This window comes from Dasypus novemcinctus, chromosome 11, assembly GCF_030445035.2.
Source record: "Dasypus novemcinctus isolate mDasNov1 chromosome 11, mDasNov1.1.hap2, whole genome shotgun sequence".
NCBI classification, from domain to species: domain Eukaryota; kingdom Metazoa; phylum Chordata; class Mammalia; order Cingulata; family Dasypodidae; genus Dasypus; species Dasypus novemcinctus.
This window is the reverse complement of record NC_080683.1, coordinates 114,409,755-114,435,411: the sequence shown is the minus strand read 5'-3', so window position 1 is coordinate 114,435,411 and position 25,657 is coordinate 114,409,755. Positions and strand designations below refer to the sequence as shown.

The 25,657-nt window shown below is 44.1% G+C and overlaps 1 long non-coding RNA gene across 1 annotated transcript in view; it reads left to right on the top strand.

Annotated features, from left to right (window-relative positions):
- Window positions 1-6,485: 6,485 nt before the first annotated feature.
- LOC111765785 (uncharacterized) overlaps window positions 6,486-25,657 on the top strand; it is a 30,526-nt gene continuing 11,354 nt past the window's right edge. Inside the window, exon 1 of the long non-coding RNA XR_009188125.1 lies at window positions 6,486-6,952. This is a non-coding gene — a long non-coding RNA (uncharacterized lncRNA). The remainder of the gene's footprint in view (window positions 6,953-25,657) is intronic.

The window sequence follows — 25,657 nt, the reverse complement described above, 5'->3', positions numbered from 1 at the left end:
GACTAGGACTGAAGGTCACAGACAGCAACAGATCAGTGGTTCCCAAGGTCCACAAAAGGAGAGAAAGGAGTGTGGCTGCCAAGGAGGGAGGGGTTCCTGTTTGGCACAGAGAAATGTTCTCAATGATAGGGACAGATGGATGCACATCTCTAAGTGTTCCTAAGACACTTAAGCATAATAAAAGGGAGTTTTAATAACAAAATTTTAATATATATATATTTTAACCCTAGAAAATAAATATATCCATATTATAAATAAAAACAACATAAAAACGTTAGAAAAAGAAACAGAGAGGTGCTCACCGAAAAAGGGAAAGATGTCTCCTTCCCTTACTCCCGCCCAAACTGGAGAAGGAGCTTCAGCTTCCTGTGGTGCCTGGGCAGGCGTGACCTCCTCAGCTGATCTTTCTGTGGATGGTGATGTTGGAACAGGGACTGGTGTTGTGTCCAACCTCACATCTGGCCCTGCCTGTCTCGTTCAGAAGCTGAATAGGCAGGAGGGAGGTAGAGCTCCCAGGCCGCTGGTGCCGGACCTGATACTGCTGATACCAAAGCTGGAAAGGAGCAGCATTCAGCATCACGACAGCCTTGCCAGGGGCCTTTATCATGGCAGAAACTATCCCTATGCCTTTCAGAGGCAAAGGCCCCAAATCAGGAAGGTTTCCCTTACAGACGACCACTAGATGACTTTTCTGAGGTGCTGGTAGTTCCTAGTCCCACAGAAGCCCTGAAGCCTCTTGCTTGGGTGCTCCCAAAAGGACTTCCAATCACCCTCATAAGAAATGACTCACAGCCCACCTCACCTCTGGTACAACTTCTGTTGTCCCCGGCATTGCAATTCAATGCCATGGTTTTTAATCTTCATGGACCCCAACAGGGCCCTGAAGCTGGGAGAGCCTGGGGGATGAGCAACATCTGTGCTGAGCTGGTGGTGCAGCCAGGTTCCCAGGAAGTAGCATATGGCCCTGGTGGGAGGACAGTGGGCACATCAGAGGCCTGGCCCTTCCTTCCACCATCTCCTCCAACGTTAGCATCTTGTGTGCGTGTGGGATGTTCCCCTACCTGCCCCTGCCCATCCCTATGGCCCCAGCCCAAGCCACATCCCTCCACTGTCATCCTGGCAGTGGCTGACCGGTGACCAAACAGGTGACCGTTTGAAGAGGGTTCACAATAGAGGGATCGAGATTAACTGTCTGAACAATTTCTCCCATTTCAGAAATGTGTAACGCATATCCATCTGTCTCAATGACTGCAGACAAAAGGAATCTGGGCTCTAGAAGGGCGGGGAGGGGCTGTGTCTGCTCTGCTCACATCAAAAGCAGGTAATCCCTAAATAACAAGAGGTAGGAGGACCTCATCCCTTAGTTTTCCCAGGGTCCTCACTGTACCAAAATCTGAGGCTCCAGCAAAATGGTTCCTTTTACTGTGTGTCCTATTAGGTCCTCATCCCCCTGATGTGTTCTCCTAGAGGGATGGCTACAGCCTGGTCACCCCTTGAAGCAGCTGAGCATCCAGGGAGACTGGAGAACATGCTGCTCACCGCACCTCCTGCTCTGGGACCAGGCATCCTCGTTAGAGTCAGGAATGGCAAGTATGAGCACATGGGGTGGTGAGGAGATAGCAGAAGACAGCAGATGTGGGGGACACAGTGAACTGATCTGCCCCTCCCAGACACTACCCACACCCCACATTTCCCACTCCACTGAGGGGAAACACTTGTTCGTGACCAAGAGTCCACACAGATTTTCATTTCTTTCAGAGGTCTTCCATTCGTCTCATGACTAAAATGGCTCGTCCATACCTAGAGGGAGACATGAGAGCATCACATCGGACGTGCTCTGTACCCTCCCTTCTCATGGAGTCTAGGGTCACTGTCTGACCCCCTGATTAGAATAGAAGCACACTATTCAGCAAGTTTTAAAAAATTTTATTCCTCCAACTATTTAGAATAAAGAAGTATGCCGCTACACCTAGGCAGCCAGAATATATTTGTTGTTTGACACCACCTGCTCCTTCCTCAATGTCAGTGTGGACTGGGCATTTCCCCCAGCTCCCAAGTTTGTCTGCTTTGACTAGACTACCAGTGGAGACCTAATAATGGAATATCCAACCCACTTTACAGAAGGGAAAATACACGTGTTCATAGCAAGGGGGTAGGCGAGGGCCAAGTCAGATGCTTCTTCACGGCGCAAATACCTAATATAGGTCTGAAAATGCCCAGTCTTCAAGCTCCCTTTACAATGGCTCAGGAATGGCTCATCTATTCTTATGGCTCATCTTCTTTTTCCACTCTATAACCAAGAGTCATGTTTGCTCTCAATCCCTGATCCTCTAAGGTGGCACCTGAGGTTCTTCGAGGAGCCATGGAGAAGTCTGTTACAGTTGTGGCCATGGTGGAGATAGTGTGATCACCTGGTGATCAGCTGTATCAGGGTCTGTTGATTTCCAGTTTTCTTCAGTAATCGGGAAGTGACAGAGCATGCCCTGCCCACTTGGGCAGGCAGCACATCATGGCCCATCTCCTCCATCCTACCATATCTGAGGAGAGTCTGCTCTGGGCTGGTCTCCATGGTATCGTCCTGAGGTTCCACATGTACTTCATGACATAGAGGTCTCCATTCATCTAGGGTTGCTCTTGGAATTCTAATCAAAATTGAGTCTAGATCCAGAGTCACTCTCAAAATCTGATGGAGACAGAGCTCTAGCTGTTTAGGTATTTCTCCCTCTGGCGATGGTGTTGGGCAGGAGCTAGAATGCAAAAACAGGGGTGCATGTCTTGACACTGCAGTTGGAAAAGGAAGAGTGTTCACCAAAATATCCATCTTTCCAGGTGACTTTATAAAGGCAGAAAATATCTCCATGTCTTTTGGATGCAAACACCCAAACCATACCCCCAACTCAGGAAGCCTTCTAATGACAGAGGTCCACCAGAAGACTCATCTGAGGTTCCTCTTGTCCCTGGGCCTACTCCAGGCCTTGAGATTCCTGCATAGGTGTCCCCCTGGATATTCTGGCCCTGCCCTCACCTCAAGAGTCATTGCCTTCATTCTTCCTCAATTCTGGCTCACAGAATCTTGAATACAGTGTTTCAAGCTTGACAAGGAACTATGGGCAAGGCAGTTGACAGCCTGGAATCTACATCTCCTCTGAGCCCAGCAGGGTCTTGAGGCTATGAAAGCCTGGGATATCAAAGACGTTGGCCCTGGATGTTGGAAGCAGGATATGCTACTGCTGAAAAATGGTGGACAGCAGATCAGAAATCTGGCCTATCCTGCCACTGTGGCTTTCAAAAATATTCTTATCTGTGTGGAAGGATGGTTCCTGTGCTTGCCCCTTCCCATCCCCTTGTCCCCACTCCACAATCCTATCCCCTCCTTCATAATCCTTCAGAGGTCAGCGAGATGGAAGACTCTTCCATATCTATTGGGAGCCATAAGGATGTCACATCTCAAGTATTCTGGACAATTCCTGCTCATGAGATCTAGGGTCACTGTGTGATTACCAGACTGGAATGGAAGGCCAATAGCCAGAGATTTTTTCCCTTATTCTTGTAACTAGGCTAAATATAGAAATGTACCTGACACAAAGGCACCCTGTATATTTACTGTTTGAACTCCACCAACACCTTTCCTAGAAGGCAGAGTGGGCTTGTGGCAATCCTCCCAGGCCCCTGCAACTCTCTTCCAACTTTATTTCGGATATGGACATTAGATGACATCTCCAACATCTTGAATAAAGGGAACAGGTGGCTTCAGCAGGCTCATTTTCCCACTGGTGCAGGGGCATCAGGGACAAAGGAGGAACACACAATCAGGCGTTCTCTGTGTCTACCAGAAGGGTTGGGGATGGACTCAGACCAGGAAACTCCAAGGACTCAGGCTCTGGGGCATCAGGTGGGATGTGGATGCCTTGAGGTTACTGACAATGACAGAGGACTCACCCTGCATGCATTTGATTACCAATAGGATGCCTTTGGTCTTTGCACTAAAGTGTGTTTTGATAATCGCACGCTAGGGTGATTTCTGATTCTGCATATTGGTAAATTCATGGTGGGAGAAAGATCCTGAACTGCCCTAGGAAATGAGCTGATAAAGCAGTGAAGATAAATTCTAAGTGGCCTTGAAAATATTCACAGCGGATCATGTTCTCACTGGGAAAACTGCAAATGTGGCTTTATTTTCTGTGCTGACACCAGGTAAGCGTTTCAAACCTTTTCACACACAAGGTCATCAGATGGCAGTGACGCAGGCCACTTTTTGCTCCTTCACTGTTTTGTAATCTCGCCAGAGGGATTCAGATTTTTTCCATGCCTAACATTCAACCAGGACATCTCATTCCCAGGAGTCTACGCTGGATTCGCTGGAATCATCAGGATATTGAGGGACAAGGGATGTTCCCTGCAGCCCTGTTGAAATGGCAAGAGGAAGGATTTCTGTCAAGGTTCAAGGGAGTGAGAGGCTGAACCCCTGAGGTCCCTGTCCTACCCTATGAAAATGATACAGCCCTGTCATCTGACCTGCAGGGTCACAGTGGTGAGCTCTGGGAGATGGGAAGGTACAGAGAAACATGTATTACAGTGTCATGCCTCACCATGTTTAGGTAAAATCAACCCAGGAAACATAAAGACGAGTTAGCTTAGAGGTGTGGGGGCACAAACTAGCTGCCTGTACGGGGCTCACTTGGGGTTGGTGCACGGGGATTGAGGGTGGAGGTTGGGGTGTGGGGGTGTGGGCAGGGAGACAAACAAAAACAAAGACCATCGTGATCTACCGTGAAGGGGAAGCAGGGTGCTGCCCGGGCAGGTTCTGCATCCTAGAGCCCCCATGACTATCTAGGGACTGGGGGTGGAGACTGCTCTGTTCCCATCTGGCCTCCAGCCTGTTCTGGCCTCTGCTGGTTGTGTGATGCCCAGACACCCTGGTCAGGAGGAGGTGTCATGACCTCCACATCTTCTCTGCACAGGTCTCAAGGGTGGAGCTCTGCAAAGACAGGGCCGTCAGCCAGCCCGAAGGCATCAGGGCGCAGCCTGGCAGTCGCCAAGAGGAACAAGCCCACGTGGAGTTCTCCTCCAGCGGAGGCACAGACCCTGTCTGCAGTCTCCTTTCCAGAGGTGAAATGACAGCTGCATGGCTCAGGATCAATATCTGGCCTTCCCATTCTATTTGGTATCAGATCAAAGGCTCCCACCTTTGTCTTTCCCTGGACCCTGGACTTTTGGCTCCATGTCGTGCCATGCTCTGTGCCACCCCAAGTCTTCGTACCCCTAAACTTCATACCTATATCTGTTAAAGATCCCCAGTGAGTAGAATTTGTTTTCCAGGGTCTCAGAGCTCCATGGGTAGGTCATTGATGGAGAAGCATGACCAAGCACATTTCTCCTGGGTGTGGAACGAATGACACCACCTACTCCAAGCACCCTCATTTACAGTGGAGTAACTGAGGCCTCCTCTCCAGCAGCCTCCATCCAACAGGGGCTCTTCCTAGTTCTAGGTGCCCAGAGCAGTGGAGCCAGGACCCCAGCTCTGCCCTCTTCTGGCTGCTCTGAAGGACAGTCCTGGACAGCCCCTGGGAACCTCTGGAATCCCCCTGCCCATCAGCCTGGCATCCCCTCCCCTTGCTGTGGACCATGGACTCGCTGCCAGGAGGCTTTGGATCCTGCCCCATGGCAGAGCTGTCTCAACCCCTTTCTTCTGTCCCCTTGCCAGCTCCTACTCGGCCTCCCTCTCCGTTGTCCCCACTTGTCACTTACTGTGTGCGTAGGGACGTGCTCTTGAACTCATTTCAGGACGTTGAAAAGAAATGAGCCTCACCTGGGCAGGAACACACAGGGGTCCCCCAGGATTTAGGGGCTCTCACTCCGAGAGCAATCCCTACGGGAGGGGCCGAGCCCAGGCCTAGGAAGATCCGGGTCCTTGGATTCTGCGGCCTCTCTGCGGCCTCAGTTCCCTGACTGAACCCAGAGGGCACCCGCAGTGAGGACGCGCGGTGGGTCCCCAGCCTGGGTGTCGGCGGGGGACGCCGCACTCGGGGTCGCCTGTTGGCAAGGGGCTCCCATAACTTACGGACACGGACGTCACCGCGCGGGCAGCCGGGTCGTGGAACTGCTGGGCTCTCACGTGACGCCACGCGGCGGAGGACGGGGCGTGTCACGGCCCCCTCACCAAGCATGCGCAGTGCACCAACGGCTGGAACCGCCACACTGCCGCGTGACTCCGGCAACTGGGTGCCTGCTCTTTGACCTCCTCACCTGGAGGACCCTGGAAGGTCCCAAACACAGCCCCGGGGCTGCACAGGGCAGTGGACCCGGTGTGTCTGTGGAGCCTGGGGTTGCTGCAGCCCTTCCTCTCCTGCCCCGCCCGCCGGCTCTGCAGGCACCTGGGGCCTGGAGGCAGGAGAGGGGCCAGGGTCCTCCCCCAAACCCCTCCTACCCCAGCGCCTCCCCCTCCCCCACCTCCTCCCCCCCCTCCCCCGTTCCAGCTAGTGTCACAGGAGTGGGGTGGCCCTGGCAGGAGGCCCACCCCCTGGGCTGTATGGAGATCAGAGGCAGTCCAGCTGTCAGGGCGCCCCTCCTGGCCCAGTGCTTTTCTCCATTTTGTAGATGAGCCCCAAGCTCCAGCACTCAAGGCCCCCCACTCGGGGGAACGGAACCAGCTGAAGGTGGGGCTCAGAATCTCTGCTCTGAGCCATCCTGGCCGTGTGCTGCCACTCGGGGGCTTGTCCTGGGTGGGAGCCCCTTGTGCCAGGCTCTCCTGCCTCCCACCTGCCGAGCTTTAACCCGCACACCCTCCGGGGTGGTCACTCACCCAGTTTGAGTTCGTGGAAACTGAGGCTCTGAGAAGTCACCATGACTTGCCTGTCACAGGCTCTGGCCTGGCCCATTGGTGGGTCCAAACCCCGAAGCCTGAGCTTTGCACAGGAGAGTGGAGGAGGTGGCCTCTGAGCAGAGCCTTGAGGTGAGTCAGCGGGGTGTGGGGCCACGGGAGGGTACTGAGCCATGGGGACTGTGACGAGGGCAACAGCCTGATGGGTCCCCGGGCGAAGGAGGCTCTAGGGAGGGGGTGCATGGGGAGGGGAGCACGCTGGGGTGCCATCTGAACAGACCACACTGGGTTCTGTTGCCAGGGGAAGAGGTCGGGGGCCTGGTGGTGTGGGGGTGGGCAGGGGACCTGATCCAGAAGACGGTCCTGCCGGAGCCACAGCGTCCCAGGGCTGCAGGTAGCCGAGTGGGCAGCTTGTCCCCAGCCTGAGCATCAGCGAGGCAGTCCAGGGCACTTGCGGGCCGTGGACTCGTCCTAGAGGTGGGTGTGCTGCCTGGAGGCAGAGAGCAGGCCACTGGTCAGAGTCGTCGTTCAGGAGGGTTTTGTACCCTGGGAGGGTGACTTATCAGGAAGGAGACACAGCACCCCTTCCTCCTCCATTCTGCTGGAAGCTCTTGTGCCTGTCACTGTTGTCCACTACCGAAATGTAGTCCAGGTCCCAACAGGACCCCATGTGAAATGGATGTACTAAAGGAGGTGGTGTAGAGATACCCCGAGGAGAGCATGGAAGGCCACTTTCACTGGGAGAAGGTCAGAGCTTAAGGCCCAGTTGCCCTGATTCACAGGGAATTCCACAGGCAAACATTTCCAGTAAAAATGTCCCACAGCCGGCTTACAGAAGGTGGGTTTCTGGAAAAGTCAGCCAAACAGTCCAAACAGTGTAGTCCGCTATTAGAGCATGATTAGCAGCCCAGGGAGGAGAAGCCACTGATGGTCTCTGCATGATTTTTGGAAGTCGGATATTTAGGGTCATTTGACTTAATGTCCACCATGCGACTCCCAAAATAAGTCATGGAATTATGGAGCTAGAAGGAGCTTGTTTCACCACGGAGGTGACAGCAGTCACATTGGATTAAGAGCCCACCCTGTAAAGTAGGACTTCCTTAGCTAATTGTAGCTGCAATGACCCTATTTCCAAATGCTTCCACATTCGGGGGCACCAGTGATTAGGAGATCAACGTATCTTTGATGGGGTCAAAATTCAACCCTTAATAACTGATGATATCCAAGAGGTTTGACTTTAACCTTTGCCACGTGCTGCCCTGGAAATGAGGGTCCTGAGTTAAGGCTGATATTTCCTATTTAGCTGAGTTATATTTTAGCCTTGCTCTAAGATTGGACTTGTGTCGTCCCTGGCTGTGATGCGTGATCACACGCCATCTTGTTTACAGTAAAGGTGTAAGGCATTAGAGTGGGCATGAAGTGTTTCCTGTCGCCTCTGCCCTCTCCCCCTTGCTCTGCTGCTCCTGCACACTGTCCTCTGTATTCCTCCTTGAAAACATCAGGCTCTCTTCTGCTGATGGTCGTTTCTCCTGCTTCCTGGAATGTTCTCCCTTCACGTAGATGATTGCTTCCCCAATTCCCCATTCTAGATCACATGCTGCCTTCTGAAGGAGGGCTTTCCTGACTGCCCTCTGCCAAACTGCGCTCCCACCTCCTTCAGAACTTCCTTCCCTGTGCTGTGTTGTTTTCTCCATGTGTCCACCTAGCATACAATCTACCTTTCTTATTTCTTTGCTTATTGACACTCTGCTCCAACTAGAATATAGTCTCCTTATTCAGGGATACACCTTGTTCTATCCTGAGACCGTCAAAAAGTGCCCATTACATTGAAGTAGCCTGATAAACATTCTTCAGGTAAAGGAATGAATTAATACCACATCATGTGCTCCATTTACAGTGGGGTACCCAAAGTGAAGTTTCCATTTTCCTGTAATGTACTTTTCTTAAATTTGTACCTTATTTCAAATTCAAAAATAAATTTAAAAAAGTCAGCTCCACAGGTAATGGAAGCATTACTCCTAAAAAGTTCTGTCCAGGCACTTTTATCCCATCTAATTTCAACAACTAACTCAATTTTTCTCCAGAGTTCCCAAAGACTAGTTAAAAGACAGAAGAACACAGACTAGTGAAAAGTCATGGTGAATGTGTCCTTATTAATAAAAAAAAAATGAAGTGAAAAACAATGCTTAATTATAGCCACATCTCAGAAAAACTCCATATTCTTTTTTTTTTTACATTTAGCATTAATATAGTACCTTCTTTGATTTTGCTACAAAAACCTGATAATGTCATTGTTCCTATAGTGTATAAATTATATTAGTTATATTTTTCCATGTATCTCTACATTCTTAATACCTTGTAATAGAAGAACATCTCCGTATTCATATTATTAATCATAATCTTAATCTTCCACCAAAATCATTGTTATACATTCCATATATTATCCTCCAGCTGTCCTCCAACTAACATTAACTTCCTTAGACTATTTCAGCCATAATCACATCCATAATCAGCTGTATATGTTACTCATTTTAATATGTTACTATTAAGTCCATCCATCATTACCACATAGTCACATTTGACTTTATTAAATATTCTACAGATATCCAGCATCATCTCACCCCTTCTCAATCCACATTCTGTTGTGTTGATGACACCCTATATTAGTATTATATATTTGTTATCGTTCAGGTGGAACATTCTCATATTTGTCCTGTTAACAACAATCTATCATCCACCACTGGTTTCCCTGTGTTATCAAGTTCCATACTTCGTGCAATCCATGTAAAGTGTACTATCAGTGGCACTCATTCTCATCAGAGTTGTGCTGTGTTCCCCTCAGTCAATTTTAGAGCATTTGCAGCTCTCCACTTTGCAATTAACATTATTAATGCTACATACATTAATGAAAATTTTTTATTTTTTAGCCACTCTTGTAAATGGATTTTTTTCTGACTTCCTCCTCAGATTGCTCATTAGTATGGTATAGAAATTCTATTGATATATTTTTTAAGAGTTACCAATGATTGAACCCAGCATCCTGTACAAGGGAAGCAGGTGCTCAACCACTGAGCTATGTCTGCTCCCTAATGAGAGTTGTTTTTTCCCATTTTCTTATTTGTTTGTTTTCAGGAGGTATAGGGATTGAACCCAGGACCTTGTACATGGGAAGCAGGTGCTTAACATTTGAGCCACCATTCACTCCCGTCTTTTAATTTTTGCTTATTAAATTTGAATCCTGCCTGTTTGCCGAATTCATCAATAAGTTTTTTTCCACTAGCAAAGGTGAAATTTAATTATTTGAATTATTGCATTGATAAATTATTAAAAAGAATAATCAAGAAAAGAAGAAAATCCACATTACTAAGATCAGAACTGTAAGAGTTATTATAAATCCTACACACATGAATATAATAATAAGGCTGTTATAAACTACTTACAATTATATTCAAGAACTTAAATTGACAAATTTCTTTCATATACAGCTTACCAAAATTGAAAAAAAAATAGAGAAAACCCAAATAGCCACATAGCTATTGGAGACATTGAATATGAAAATCAAAACATTCCAATAAATAAAACTCCAAGCCAAGATACTTGCACTAATCGTTATCTACAAAATATATTATCAAATTGCATAAAGGAGCATAACTATAATATCAAAGCCTGGCAAAGTATTTACAGAATAAAATTTGTTGATAACCCCTATGAACAGGCAAAAAAATCCTTTACAAAATATTGGAAATTGAATCTAGCATATATGAAAAGGAAAATACACTTTGATCGGGGATTTGATTTTAGAAGATTCTAAGGCAATTTTATTAAGCTAATTATATGCATATCCTGTGACTTAGGGTTTTTTTCTTCTTTTAAATAATTTTTAATTTTTAAAGTAGCTTTAGATTATATAAATTTTACATAAAGAATATAAGGGATTCTCATATGCCCCACTCCCTCTCTCTCCCATCTTTCCTACATCAACATCCCTCATTAGTGTGGTACATCTGTAGCTATTGAAGAGCATATATTGAAGCATTGCCACTAACCATGGATTATAGCTTACATTATAGTTTACACTCTGTCATGCACCATCTTATAGGTTATGACAAAATACACAATGGCCTGTATCTGTCACTTCAGTGTCATGCAGGACATGTCCAATGTCCCCAAAATGCTCACATATTACACCCATTCTTCCGTGTCACCTTGCTCAGAATCTCTGATGCCCATTGCCTTTATACCACTGATAATAGTTCTTCCATTGCTAGAATAATAATAAATCTACTGTAGTCCTTTGTTCATTCCTAGATCTTGAGTATTTTGGGATGTTGAGGTGACTTTACATCTAATTGAAAGGGAGCTTATTTCCTGTGGGACAAATGGATGGAACTCTATTGCTTGTAGTTGCAGTCCCTGCCTGTTCCTAGTGTTACATACTAGGCCTAGTGTTATATACTGCTTGAGATTTATCCCCTGAAAGCCCTCTTGTCACTCAAAAGTGGCCTCTCTCTGAGGCAAACTCGTCATATAAACACACAACCTTTCCACCAGCATGGGACATGATTCCCAGGGATGAGCTTCCGTGGCACTGAGGAAGTATTGCCAAGTGAAAACTAGCAAGGCATCTGGAAAACGACCTATTCCAAAGGGGTAATGGTGAATAGAAATTAGTTTTTATGGCTAAGAGACTTCAAAATGAATTGGGAGGTCATTCTAGAGGTTACTCTAACACATTTCTCAGCAGGATCTCATTGATTGCCACAGTAAACAGTGCCTCAAATAGAGGGATTCCTGAGGGTGTTAGAGACATCCAGAAACTATAAGCAGCTCAGGTATTTGGCTCTATGCAGGTGGACCTTAGATTTATACTCCTCAGTGTAACAGAGTTAGACTCATGTATAGGTTCTCTACACATGGCTCTTCTACCCTTTTATTTGAATCAATAATTAGCATGATACTTATTAAATACATGTCCAAGTGACTTAAATATTTGGTCTGTCCTTGTGCCAGTTTTGTCCTGAATTTCAGCAGAGTTGCACCACCTGCAAGCCAGTTCATTGGACTCAACCATGACAACTAGCAAGAAGATGATGATGGACAATGCCCATCATCTGTAAGTTTTAATAGTTTTCATGTGGATTTTGAGGAATTTTCTAATTCACAATTAGCCAAGTTTTCCTTTTCATTTCCTATTTTGGTGATTTTATTTCTTTTTCTTGCCGTATGGCTCTAGTTAGAACTTCTAGCACCATATTGAGTGATAATGGAGAGATTGGATGTCCTTGTCCTGTTTCCAATCTCAGTGGGCAAGGCTTCAGTCCTTCTCCATTGAGTACAATGTTAGCTATGGGTTTTTCATATATGCCCTTTATCATCTTGAGAAAGCATCTTTCTATTCCTATCTGTCACAGTGATTTTAAGCAAGAATGGATGTTATATTTTGTCAAATGACTTTTCTGCACCTATTGAAATGATTATGTGATTTTTCTTCCTTAATTTACTAATGTTATACAGATTGACTTTCTTATCTTGACCTACCCTTGCCTAAGTGGTATAAACCCCAGTGAATGTGCTGTATAATTTTTTTTATCCCCTCCCTTTGTGGCTTTTTGCGTGTTGTCTGGTCTCTGTGTCCATTCACTGAGTGCACTTCTGTGTTTTTTTGCTAGTCTCCCTTTTTTTTGTTGTGTCAACTTGCTGAGATGACACTCCATGGCACCTGTGGACCCAGCATACTCTGCAGTGTTTTGGTGAGCCTGCCTTCACAAGCAGGCCCTGGGATGCAAACTTAGGGCCTCCCATATGGTAGACAGAAGCCCAACTGATTTAGCCACAGCCACTTTCCTGTATAATTTTTTAATTGTGTTTTTGGATCAGGTTAGCAAGTATTTTGTTGAGAATTTTTGCATCAATATTCATTAAAGAAATTGGTCTGCAATTTCTTTTTTCATATTTTCTTTATTTGGCTTTGGTGTTGAGGTGAGGTTAACTTCATAGGATGAGTTTCCTGGTCAATCCTTTGGAAGAATTTGAACAATGTTGGTATTAGATTGTTTTTTAATGATTTGTAGAATTCACATGTGAAGCCATTTGGTCCTGGATTTTTATGTGGGTTTTTTTTTTTTTTTTTAATTCCCCCCTCCTTGTGGCTTTTGTGTCTTGTCTGCTCTCTGTGTCCATTCACTGTGCATTCTTCTGTGTCTGTACTTATTTATTTCTCCTCCCCTCCTATGGCTTGCTTGCTATCTGCTCTCTGTGTCCATTCACTGAGAGCTCTTCTGTGTGCTTTTGCTTGTCTCCCTTTTTTTTTTTTTTTGGTGCATCACCTTGCTGAGTCGACGCCCTGTGGCACCTGCAGGCCAGGTGGTGCTCCACAGAGCCTGCAGGCTGGGTGGGGCTCCATGGCACTGGAGGGCTTGGTGGCTCTTCACAGTGTGTGGGTGAGCCTGCCTTCACAAGCAGGCCCTGGGATGCGAACCCAGGGTCTCCCCTGCGGTAGATGGGAGCCCAACTGATTGAGCCACAGCTGCTTCCCTGGGGTTGGTTTTTTGATGACTGTTTCAATTTCTATACTTGTTCTTGGTTTGTTGAGATCTTCCATTTCTTCTAGGGTCAGTGTGGGTTGTTTGTTTCCAGGGATTTGTCCATTAATCCACATTGTCTAGTGTGTTAGCATATACTTGTTCACAGTATACTCTTATGATTGCCTTTATTTCTTCTAGGTCAGTAGTAATGTCCCTCTTCTCATTTTGTTTACATCTTCTCTCTTTTTTTTATTTGTTAGTCTAGCTAAGTGTTTTTCATTTTTTGTTAATATTCTTAAAGAGTCAAATTTTGGTTTTGTTGGTTTTCTCAATGGTTTTTAAAAAATTATCCATTTCATTTATTTCTGTTCCAATCTTCATTATTTTTTCCTTCTGCTTCCTTTAGAATTGGTTTTCTTCTTTTTTTCTGCAGGTTCATATTTTCCAAGATGTTTGAGTTTTCCAAATATTTCCAAAATATTGCACTAATAACATGCTTTAGTAGAAAACACCATATTGCATTACATTTTGATATCCCCCAAAAGAACAAAATTTTTTTTTCTGTCTCTCATTAGTTTTAATTTCCCATAAAACAAGCACAGAGAATTTACATGTTTTAGGTGTCAGAGTATTTTAGTGTGTAAATGCAAATTTTTGTCAGGGTTAAAACAGACACCGCCAATCTTTGCCTTCTTTGAGTGAGCCCACAAGGAGAACCAAATGCCCTGCTTTTCAGCAGGTCAGTGGTTAAAGTTCCTTGAGACCAGCCAGGCAGGCCAAGTGCTTCCAGGTGGATCTAGGAGGGACCAGGGTCTGGGATCCATTCCGCCTTAGAGGAATTTGCAGCAGGTGGTTCCTGCCCAGGTGATTCCAGGAACTTTGACTGCTGCAACTCAGCCTCCAGTGGGAGCATGTGGTAGTGGAGGGCTCACCTAGCAGGTGCCTGCCCACCAGTACCTGCACAGAGGAAGGGGAGTGCCCCACCTGCAAGGTCAAGTTTCCCTGCTTTGTTCAGGTCCAAGCTGTGCTTGCAGGGGCAGGCGACATAGGGTACTTTGTTGTGCTTGAGCTTCCAATATTGTGCCAACTCATTTTCATCCCTTGCACTCCCAATATAATAATTTGAATCATCTCAATTTTACCTCCAAAATCATCCTCTTATAAACTGTATGTTTAAAATCCCATCTTTTTATAAAGGAAGGGGAAGTAGGAGAATGTTCATTTCTCTTTAATTTGTAGCCACAGAAGTTTTGTCCCTAAACCATGAGCAATCCCTCATAGATCTAAACCACACAATGTGTGATATTTTTCCAGTCTTGATACATGGATTAGGGCCTAGACATATTGCTAGCTTTCCTCTCCCTAACATGTCCCTGCCTGGAAACCACACCTTCCATGAAATGAAATTATGCCTGAAAACAGGAGGCATCTATTTAACATGTTGGTTATATGATCTTAACATCATTTCAAGTTATTGTACCTAGCTACCAGGCATCACCCTGCAAATGAGGAAGCAGTTACTTTTTTTCTGACTATATTCATGCATTTCATGCTATGTGGCATGAGTACATGTTTACCTTTCAAAGAGACTTTTTAACAGCCACATATACTTTTGGGGGCTTTCTATGTCAGTCAACGCTTAATAAACATTCTGTTTTGTTTGCATTGTAGTTTATACTCTCCCCCAGTCCATATACCCCAGTGGATATGTAATGTTCTGCATCTGTCACTGCAATATCATTCAGGACAACTCAAGTTCCAAAAATGCCTCTACATCACACCTTTTCTTCTCGCAGCAACTCATGTTTCCACTGTCCCCACATCAATGATACAATTTCTGCCACTGCTAAAGTCACAATAGTTCTATAGTAGAACACCAATAAGTACACTCTAATCCATATTTTATTCCTCCATCCTGTACACCCTGGGATGGTGATGTCCACTCCACCTCTAAATTGAGAGGGGGCTTAGAGTGTACATGATGGTTGTATACAATTCTCCTGCTTGCATTTGTAGACATGCTTCGTTCCCTAGTGTGGTGGTTGACCAGAGTCCCCTCCGTTAAGGGTAAGGGAATTACCAGGGTAAGTCCAATGAACTGGAGATTATTTGTTGCAGCTCTGCTGAGACTCAGGGCCCAGCTGGCACGTAGACAATCCAGAGATTCAAATCTCCTTAGCATACACTAACCCCCGTGCCAACCACGGGTTCAATAAAAGTGACAGAATGGGTATTGGTAGATAAGTCACGTCTGAGTTCAACTCCATCACACTCAGGAACAGAAATTCCAAAGTAGGGTCCATTGGCAAAGCACTGAACTCCAAAGCCATCTGCATGACCATTGGACCTGGGTGTCTCCGTAGCCCTCAGGAGTACCACTACCTGGGATTGTATCTACTTTGGCTGTCTTTGAGGTCCTGTTGAGATGTACATAAGTGCAACCCCTCTGATGACCTCTTGACTCATTTTGAAGTCTCTTAGCCTATAAACTCATTTATATGGGGAGTGGGATATATGGGAATCTCTTATTTTAATGTAACGTTTTGTGCGATTTATGTGTTTTTTTTTTTAAAAAGAAAAAAGACAGATAGTTTGCATCCATCTCAGAAAGTTCAATTGTGCCACTTATTCAAGGGGGAAATTTTTGTCCACACAATTTAAGCAGTTACTCATCAACTTTATCACTGGCACTTGTCCTTAGGGAGAATCCTTGAAGATGGTGTTTCTATGACCCCATGTTGTTTCCCTAGGATTGTTGTCCTTCTTCCTGACCACCGACCCAGAGCAAAGCTCCTCTTATGTGATTGGGACACATAAGTAGGACATTGAGTTCCACACGCTTGGTGGGCAGGGACTCAGAGAAAACAACATGGCAGAGGAGAAAGTTCAAATTTTGATTGTGGAGCCCATGAAGCAAGCATACAGAGAAGCAGATCCATGAGGAAGGAGAGAAGTGTCCATTAGATTCGTCAGAGGCCCCAGAAAGAGGGATGAGCTGTAAGCCTGATAGTTTACAGCCAGCCTTGTGAAGAGAGCAGAGCAACTGAGCCTGGAGGAAAACGAGCCTGGGAGACATTAGGTTTATCCCAGCCTACAGCTGATATTGGAGGAAACTGGGACCTTGGAGTCTTGAGAAGAAGAAGAAGTCTGGACCCTTGCAGATGTCGGCAGCCATCTTGCTCAAACAAGTGACGACGACTTTGTTGAGGGATGTAACTTACGCTTTATGGCCTGGTCACAGTAAGCTTCTACCCCAAATAAATACCCTTAAAAAGTCCAACAGACTTCTGGTGTATTGCCTTAGCACCCCTTCGGCTGACTAATACAGTCATCATTTAAAACTGGCATTTCCTTTAATATATTATTATTCCAAGAGTCTCTTTGACATAGTCATGGACTTCTGCTTGGATGTGGTCATCTGAAGCTATGCCTCTCCTTGTCCTGTTCTGGATCATTGACAAAAGTTCTGGCTACTGCTTCCCACAGGCCTTTGGTGTCCCTTGCATGAAAACCCAGGCTGACACAGGAAATCTGCATTTGGGAACTTTTTATTAAGGTGGATTATTTCCCAAGGAGCAAGTACTGTGGACAGAGAAATAGAGATCGAACTTGACTCTACACTCAAAATTTAATAGGGCAAATTCTGGCAAAACTTTGAGATCAACCTAGATGTTGGGCGGGGGTGGGGGGGAGACAGCATGGAAGGAGTTATAAATCCACAAGATATTCATTTTCTAGAGAGACTTTGACTTCTTGGCTTATTAAGTATTCTAGAATCTTAATAGGGACTGTGACTCGTATTTGCTTATTGTATTTCATGTTACATCTCCTTGTTGTGTCATCTTGTTGCATCATCTTGTTCAGTCAGGTCACTGTGCCAAGCTGTCACACCAGCTTGCTGACTTGCTCATCTTGTTTAGGAGGCACCAGGAACCAAATCCGAGACCTCTCATGTGTTAGGTGGACACCTAACTGTCATTACCTGTTTCCTATTGTTCTATACTTTTAATAATGAGGCATGTTTTTCACATTTGTCCTAAGCTGATAGTGCCTCTTAGGGAGAGAAAAATTTCTACATATGAAATATATGCATTTATATATATAAAATATATTAATATTGAGGTCAGTCATTTGTATAGCCATTATTAATGAACTTTTACCAGTCACTGGGATAACTTATTACATGATCTATTTCCCTATATATTTGGTTATAGTATATTACTGGAAATGTTTTCAGGGTATAGTCAATAATGAGAATTTAAATTAGAAATTATTTGTTCTGGAAACTTAGCCATTGAAGGCCATCCTAGCCTTTAAATAACTCTTATGGCTCATCCACTTGCCATTTTCTTCAATGCACATACTCTTCCAAAAGTGAGAAGATATCCCTTTGAAAATTTAACTGCTGAATGTGTCCTGAAGCTAAGTCATCATGAACAGGGGCATTCTTTTATCCTTGTGAGTCTCAATTACATCATCAGAAAGTAAGTGATAATAATACAAACCTACTAGGCTTTTGAGAGAATTAAGTGAGATAATGTTTAGGAAACACTTATCAGAGTACCTGGATTTACACATGAGCCAAATGACTCCCTTCCGGACATGTCTGAGGTTTCAGTGTCCGAAAGATGAATAGAGTGCCTGGTGCTCAGCCTTGGCAGCTCAGTGAGGAGATGCTCAACTCTAGCTGGACTTTCCACATACCTCCAAGATGATTTAGAAAACATGGAATCTTCTGCTGAGTTTGGGAAGCACACATGGTCAGATGTTGCTAATTATGATTCTAACTCACCCATGTCAGAGGTTATGTGGAGAAAGATCATGTCAAAGGGGCCAGTATTCTTTGTGGTACGGGAGCAGGCAAATTGAGCTTTCCACTCCCAAATCTGGTTTATGCTTATCATGGTGAAAAAAGACATTTAGGATGAATCCTGCTACATGAAGAAAGAGATCTGGTCCAGTGACTTGTGTCTTCTACTTTGAAAGCAAGAAGGAAATGATTAAAAGAGGTAACAGTGACAAATATGACCTGGCAGCTTCAGCATGGTCCTGCAACAAGGGATGTGACAACAAGTGGCTAAGAAGTTGCAAGCAGGGTTGCTGTGGACAAACTGCTGGCTCATCAGAGGGCTGACTTCCTTTTGGGGTGCGGCAGAACTCTGGGATAGGTAGAGAAGGAGCCAAGGATTCCAATGACTTCTTCCTGGAAATGAAAATCATCACGTTAAAGCTTGATCTTTCTCAGTAGCAAAGCTGTGTCTGAGGGTGTTTGTGGGAAAGAATTAGTCATCCAGGAGTGGCGACCCAAATATTGGCCTAAGCCCAGCCATGTCTTTTCTAAGTAGATGGTTATCTCCAGCTCATCCTAGTAATTAGTACTTTTTAACCACCATTGACGATATAATGTCTGTATTCATTGTGGATTGGACAAGGGAGACCATCTGAGTGGGAAGGCACAGAAAGGAAGATGCACCATCTTCCATTCCCTCCCAAGTAATGTCTTCATAGTATTTTTCCATCATTTTGATTGAATTCTTATGGAATCAGATTTTTTCATTTTCAAGTATATGATTAAAAAAAAGTCTTTAAAGCCAAGGGAAACCAATCATTATAATTTTCTACCTTTGGGGAGATGAATGAGATGGTCTCCCCATTCTAACATGGCTAATAGAAAACTGACTGCTCTGCATTACATAAGGGGACAGAGGGTGTCTATGGTAAACATAACATGCAATCTGTTAGAAAAGGTATATCCGGTAAGTGCAGTGAAATATATCCATTAAAGGTCAAAGAAAAATTGAAGGGAGCTAATTTTTAAGAAGAAGAAAGTAGAGTTTGATTCATTGTTTGTATTAGTTCTAATCACTGCAAATCCTTAGCATATGCACCTATTGAGAATGCAGCTTCCTAATCTGAATAACAGAAATCAGTGAGAAACAATTGTAGTAACCACTATGTGTACATCTTCTTCTTGCACTTCCTAAGTCATAAGGGTATTTCTATTGCTTTATTCCTGAATGTCTCAAGTGATCAGTGGAATGAACTAAGGGAGTAAGTATCATATTCAAAGACACCCCGATAGTACATATCAGGATAAGGTAACACCCAGGTCTCTCCAAGCTCATGACCTGTAAAGCCCGCATCCTATCATGGATTGTGTTCCAGTAGTATTGTCTTATTTTCCTTGGCAGCCCTAATTAGAAACCACAGAATTGGAGCTTACAACAGAAATTTATTGTCTCAGTTGTACAGGCCCGAAGTGTACTCTCAAGGTAGCAGGAGAATCATGCCCCCCCCCAACACCTGTTGAGGAGAATCCCTCCTTGGCCCTTCCAGCATCTGGTGGTTGCTGGTCATCCTTGATGTCTTATGCCTTGTAGCTGCATCACTCCCACCTGCCTTGGTCATCACTTGGACTTTACTTCTCCCCTGTTTCAGTCTGTGTGTCTGAGACAAATTTGCTCTCTAGGACGGCACCAGTTATATTGTACTAAGGGCCCACCATACTACAATATGGCCTCATGTTAGCTAATTTCATCTTCAAAGACTGCCTTTCCCAGTAACATCACATTTAATGGACCAAGGGTGAGGACTTGAAAATGTGTTTTTGGGGGGGACACAATTCAGCCCACATTAAGCACTGAGTTCTTGTTCCTGAAACATATCATGTCCTGTGACTTCCGTGTACCTCCTGTTCCCTCCATTGCCTGGCCTGCCTCCAGAGTGAAATGATCTCTTAACATATCACACTCTGCAGTGAACTACAGATGTGAAGTCAAGGACATGTCCTCCTCCCCTTGAAGCTCCAATTCACAGTGTAATGCCCACTCACAGAAAGTGCAAAATGTTTCCTGGGAATGGATCAAGGTCTTCCTGGAATTTGGAGGTTATTTTGCCCATGGTGTGTGTATTATTGTGTGTGAGAGATGACAGAATAAGTTTGATCATTTGGCTTGGTATTTCTGATGTATTGTTTATAATGACTCATAACCCCCTATGAGGTAAGCTCACATAACCTCCTATGAGGTAATCTGGCTTTGACCTGAACCACACACTTCATTTCCATGCCTTCCCTCTTCTCCTGCTGAGTCCACTTGATTTGCATCAATTTAGTTCAGGATCAATTCTGAGCATCAACTGCAACAATTTAAGAATCTCCAAACTCTAGGAATCTGCAGCTTCACTCTTTTAACTGATGGGTCCAGCACATCCTTGCTCTGGAGACCTAAGCTATATCTTGATGCCAAATTCTGGCTTTTGAGTTTCTCCTCGGCTCTCAGTTATCAACTGCCACCTCGATTGCCCTCTGCCTATGCCAATATTCTCTAGGCCTTGGAACTAGGTGCTGGTTGGTTCTTTTCCTGGCTCTGGACACTGCTCTGAGGAAGGAAATTCTCTTGCCACAGATGCTCCAGGTGCTAATTTTGGCTTCTGTGCCTCCTTGGTGCTGTAGAAGCTCTGCCTGAACTCACAGGATTGTCTCCACAGTGTGTACCTGACCATATTATGCTCTCCCCAGCCTTTGTTTATTCAAGTTGTCAGTCACTGTGTCTGTGGGCTGCTTTGTATTAACAACCTTGTAAGACCTCAGCTCAATTTTTTCAAACTAATCCAAGTGGGTGTGTATTTATCCAAGACGTTATTCCTCCCAGGCCATCCTGCTCAGGGAAGGGTGCAGCTCCACCTGTGCCTGCAATACCCAGAATTGTAGCAGAGTAGGGTACTCATGGCTGTGTGATGCATTGGTCCCTGCAGGAATGTGCTCAGAACTGTCAATAAAGAAAATCAGGAGTAAGGCCTTTTCCAAAGATTTAGGTGAGACTTGTAAAATTTTATTTCTAAGGTTGATGATGCGTGCTTAGCTGTTTATGATATTATTTCATATTTTCAGTATTTGTATACTAAAAAGGGAAAGTGGATAATGGGGAAGGTGAACCTGTAGCCAACAAGAGGAGGAGAGAGTGAGCCTCTTTTCCAGGCGGAACCCTAGGCAAATTCCAAGCTTGTGGCATCTGAAGGAGGACAGCAGCTTCCTGGGGCAGCGCAAGGATACTCAAGGAGCAGATTCTCACACTCGGATGTGCTTCTTCATCCTCATGGATGCTCCTTGAGCTGCAATCCCCATTCAGAAGGTCTGGGGTGGGGCCTTAGGTTCTGCACATTGAGGACCAGAGAATTAAAAGACACTTCATAAAATCTCCTACTCAGTTGCCTCTTCTGCCAGTCCCAGGTCTCAGTGCAAGTTCCCCCTAGAGAAACAAAGGAAGTATTCATAGAACCAAGTAAAAGATTTTCCTGGGGAAATATTCGAGTGTCATGGAGTCAAAGTTTGGAATAGCTCTGCAACTTAATATGTAATTTAGATAGGAGGAAGGGAAAGGAAGCTCCACCAAGGGGTGAAACATAATAAAAAGCTTCTCAATTGAAGGAAAAGTCCTCCCTACTTTACTACAATTGAGAGTCCAAGTGGTGTGGACCATCTACACCAAAGTGAAGACTGTCTCTGATCCCCCACATATGTGCAGAGAATGTGATGTTAGGCCCCCTTTTAGCATTGGGACATCTTTTGCACTGCGAAGAATAATTTTGCCAATTTCCTTTACTGGTCAGACAAATTTTTTCTCCAATTTTTTGTTTTTTAAAAGATATTTTGATTACATAAATGTTACAGAGAATATCTAGGGGATTCCCCACACCACACCACACACCACACCTCACACATTTTCCCACATGAGCAACAGGTTTCATCAGTGTGATACATTTGTTGCAATTGATAAACACCTTTTGAAGCATTGCCACTAAGCACGGATTATAGTTTTACATTGTGGTTTACACTCTCACCCATTCAACTCTGTAGGTTATAGCTGCATACATAATGGCATGTATTTGTCCTTGTAATGTCATTTCAGATGATTCCCAAATCCCAAAAATGCCCCTATCACACATGTTTTCCCATATCCTTAAACCCAGAACATCTATGGGTCAATACCTCCTTAAAAATGGTACTTTTCGTATTGCTAGATTCATAATATTGTATAGTAGAGTTACTGTAAATTTATTTCAGTCCATGAATCATTTCCCAAACTGAGAACTCAGGGATGGTAATGCCCACTCCACCATTAATTGAAGGGGGCTTCGAACCCAAACATCTGATGGGTGGGACTCTTTCATGCTTGCAATTGTGGGCACTTTCTGTTCCTTGGTATGTTTGTCCATCACCTCCTCCCTATTTGTTGTCCTGGGTGAGTCCTTTGAACTTGAGGTTAGATGTTACAACTCCATTGAGATTCAGGGCTCAGCCAGCACATGGACAGCCCAAAGAGCTAAATCTCCTGGATGCACACCTACCAAGTCTAATACTAATTATAGGTTCAAATAGAAGGACAGAAGAGTCATGCATAGGGACACCACTGTCATAGTGGGGACCATAAATACCAGATTAGGACCCACTGGCAAGGGACCAAATGTCTGAACTGTCTGCCCTGACTATAGTGTCTGGATGTCTCCATATCCCAGGGGAGCTTTGCTATTTGGAGTAGTATCTATTTTGGCTGTCAGTGAGATCCTGTTGAGATGTGCAGAAGCCCTACCTCTGAGATGGCCTCCTGAATTACTTTGAAGTCTCTTAGCCATAATACCTCATTTGTCTTTAGCATTTCCCCTTTTGTCAAGGTCTTTTGTGTGTGTGTGTGTGTGTTTTCCCCTCAGTTGCATTGCTTGTTGGTACTTGGTAGCAATCCATTAGTGTCAAGGAAGTTCATCCCCGGGAGTCATGTCCCCCCTGGGGCAAATTTATTGGTTATATTTGCTGAGTTAGGCTTAGAGAGAGGCCACATTTGAGCAACAAGGAGGCTCCCAGTAGGTAACTCTTAGGCACTCTAATTCACTAGGCTAACTTTCCATTTCAAGAGCAAAGGCTTATAAGCATAGTCATCAATACCAAGGGTCCTTCAATAGACCATTCTCCTTCACAAGTCTTTGTCCTTGTACTTGGGGCATTCTTGTTTTTCCCTTAAAGAATGAGGCAGAGCTGCCCTAGATGGGAATTTTTTATTCTTTTGGTTATTGTGTGAATCTCCACCCACCGTGAAAATGCCTTATGATCATTTGAACACATTTATATGCCTTATATGTATACCCAGGTATACTTCTCCCATTTATCCCCTCTCACTGACAACTCATACAAATGATCTTCCCTTATCACAATTGTTACCCCCCTTCTGTGATCTAAAACCTCTTCAAAATGAAATTCAATAAAATAGACATGCAATTAATAAGAAACTGAAATAATAATGATAATTTTATACATAAGACATACTGTGCAGAAAAAATTGATAAAACGTAAAAGCAAAGTAATGTTTTTTAAAAATTGGGATATTAAAAAATAATGTAACAATATTTAAAGAAAAAGAAAAAAACTTTTTTTTCCACATTTTTTTCTTTCATCACTCTAAGACTGTTGTCCTATATGTATGGTGACATTTCCTTCCATTTATTCCCCCAGAGTCTTCCTTTTTTTTTTTTTCATTTTTTTCTTCAAAGATTTTCTCTGTCACAGTAGAGTCATGTACGGAAACAGGATATTCCCATATACCCAACATCCTTCCCCTGTTTCCCTTCATCCTGTTAATAACATTTTAGGTGTGGATGGTATATTTGCTTCAATTGATGCACAAATAGTGAAACTTAGCTACTAACCATCACCAGTGGTTCACATTATGATTTACATTTTGGACCATATACTTTTAGAAAGTCTGATAAAATTTAATATGGCCATTCATGCAAGATCATGCAGAACACTTCCATCAACCCCCAAAAATCCCTTGTTGCACCTTTTAAATTCCTCCCTCCCCCTCCACTTTGGGACAACTGAGATCATCAGACTTCACTCTTTGAAGGACGAGATTCATCATGACTTACATCTTCACTGATGGCTTGACACTGTAGTCTATCCTCCACTGTTAGGTACTGCCGACGTTCTCAAGATAATCAGTCCCTCAGTTAAGAACATAGACGGCCTCCCTAGGATGGGATTCCAAAACTTTCACACTCATTATGTGGGTCTTTACTCACTGATGCAACACGATCACTCACGTGCTCCCTAGAAGCCTGCATCATGTTGTGCCCTGGCCCAAATTCCCACTATCAAACACCTTAAACCAGTAATCCTTCCCTGTCTTATTGCCAAATGAGCATTCCATATATTGTAATTTCAACCACGTACCTGCCATCCCCAGGGTTCAGCTAATACCTCACAACACTCCCCCCAGTTCCATGGACCATTCAACCCAACCTCCCCACCCTATCCCCCTGTCTAACCTGCACCAACAACCAAATATTATCACTATACCCCTGTCACGTCCCTTCGCTGCACAACTACACACTTCCACCTTGTCATAGATTTCACCCAAATGGACGTTGAATCATAACCTTTTTCTCCCTATATAATTTGTGTAAAACTGTCTTGCAGACTCGAGCTCTGTTAATCTGCTCAGTTTGCTTAATTTATATCAATGATGTCATGTAATATTTGTCCTTCAATGCCTGACTTGCTGCACTCAACATGAGGTCCACAGGGTTCATCCATGTTATCCCATGTGTTACTACTGTATTCCTTCTAACAGCTGAGTAATATTGCATTGTATGTATATAACACATTATTTTTATCCACTCCTTAGTTGAGCATTTGAGTTGACTCCAACTTTTGGCAATATTAAATACTGCTGATATGAACATTGTTGCATATATATCTGTTCAGGTCCTTGCTCTCAACTCTTCTGGGTATATACCTAGCATTGGAATTGCTGTATCATATGGCAGGTCTCTAATTAGTTTTTTGAGAAGTAACCAAACTGACCTCCACATTGGCTGCACTATTCTAAATTCATACCAGCAGTAGATGAGTATTCTCATTTCTCTGCATCCTCTCCAACTCTTGTAGTCCTCTGTTTTTTTAATAGCCACCAATCTAATGGGTGTAAGATGGTATCTCATTGCCGTTTTGATTTTCATTTCTGTAATAGCTAGTGATGTTGAGCATTTTCTCATGTGCTTCTTGGCCATTTGTATTTCTTCTTTGGAGAAGTGTCTGTTCAAATCTTGCTCTTTTTTAATTGGTTGTCTTTCTCTTTTTATTTGAGATATAGGATTTCTTTATAAGTGCTGGATATTGGGTTCCTATCAGATATATGGTTACCAAATATTTTCTCCAGTAGAGTAGGCGGCTTTTTCATTTTCTTGACAAACTCTCTTGAGATGCAAAAGTTCTTAATTTTGAGGATGTCCCATTTACCTATTTTTTCTTTGGTGCTCT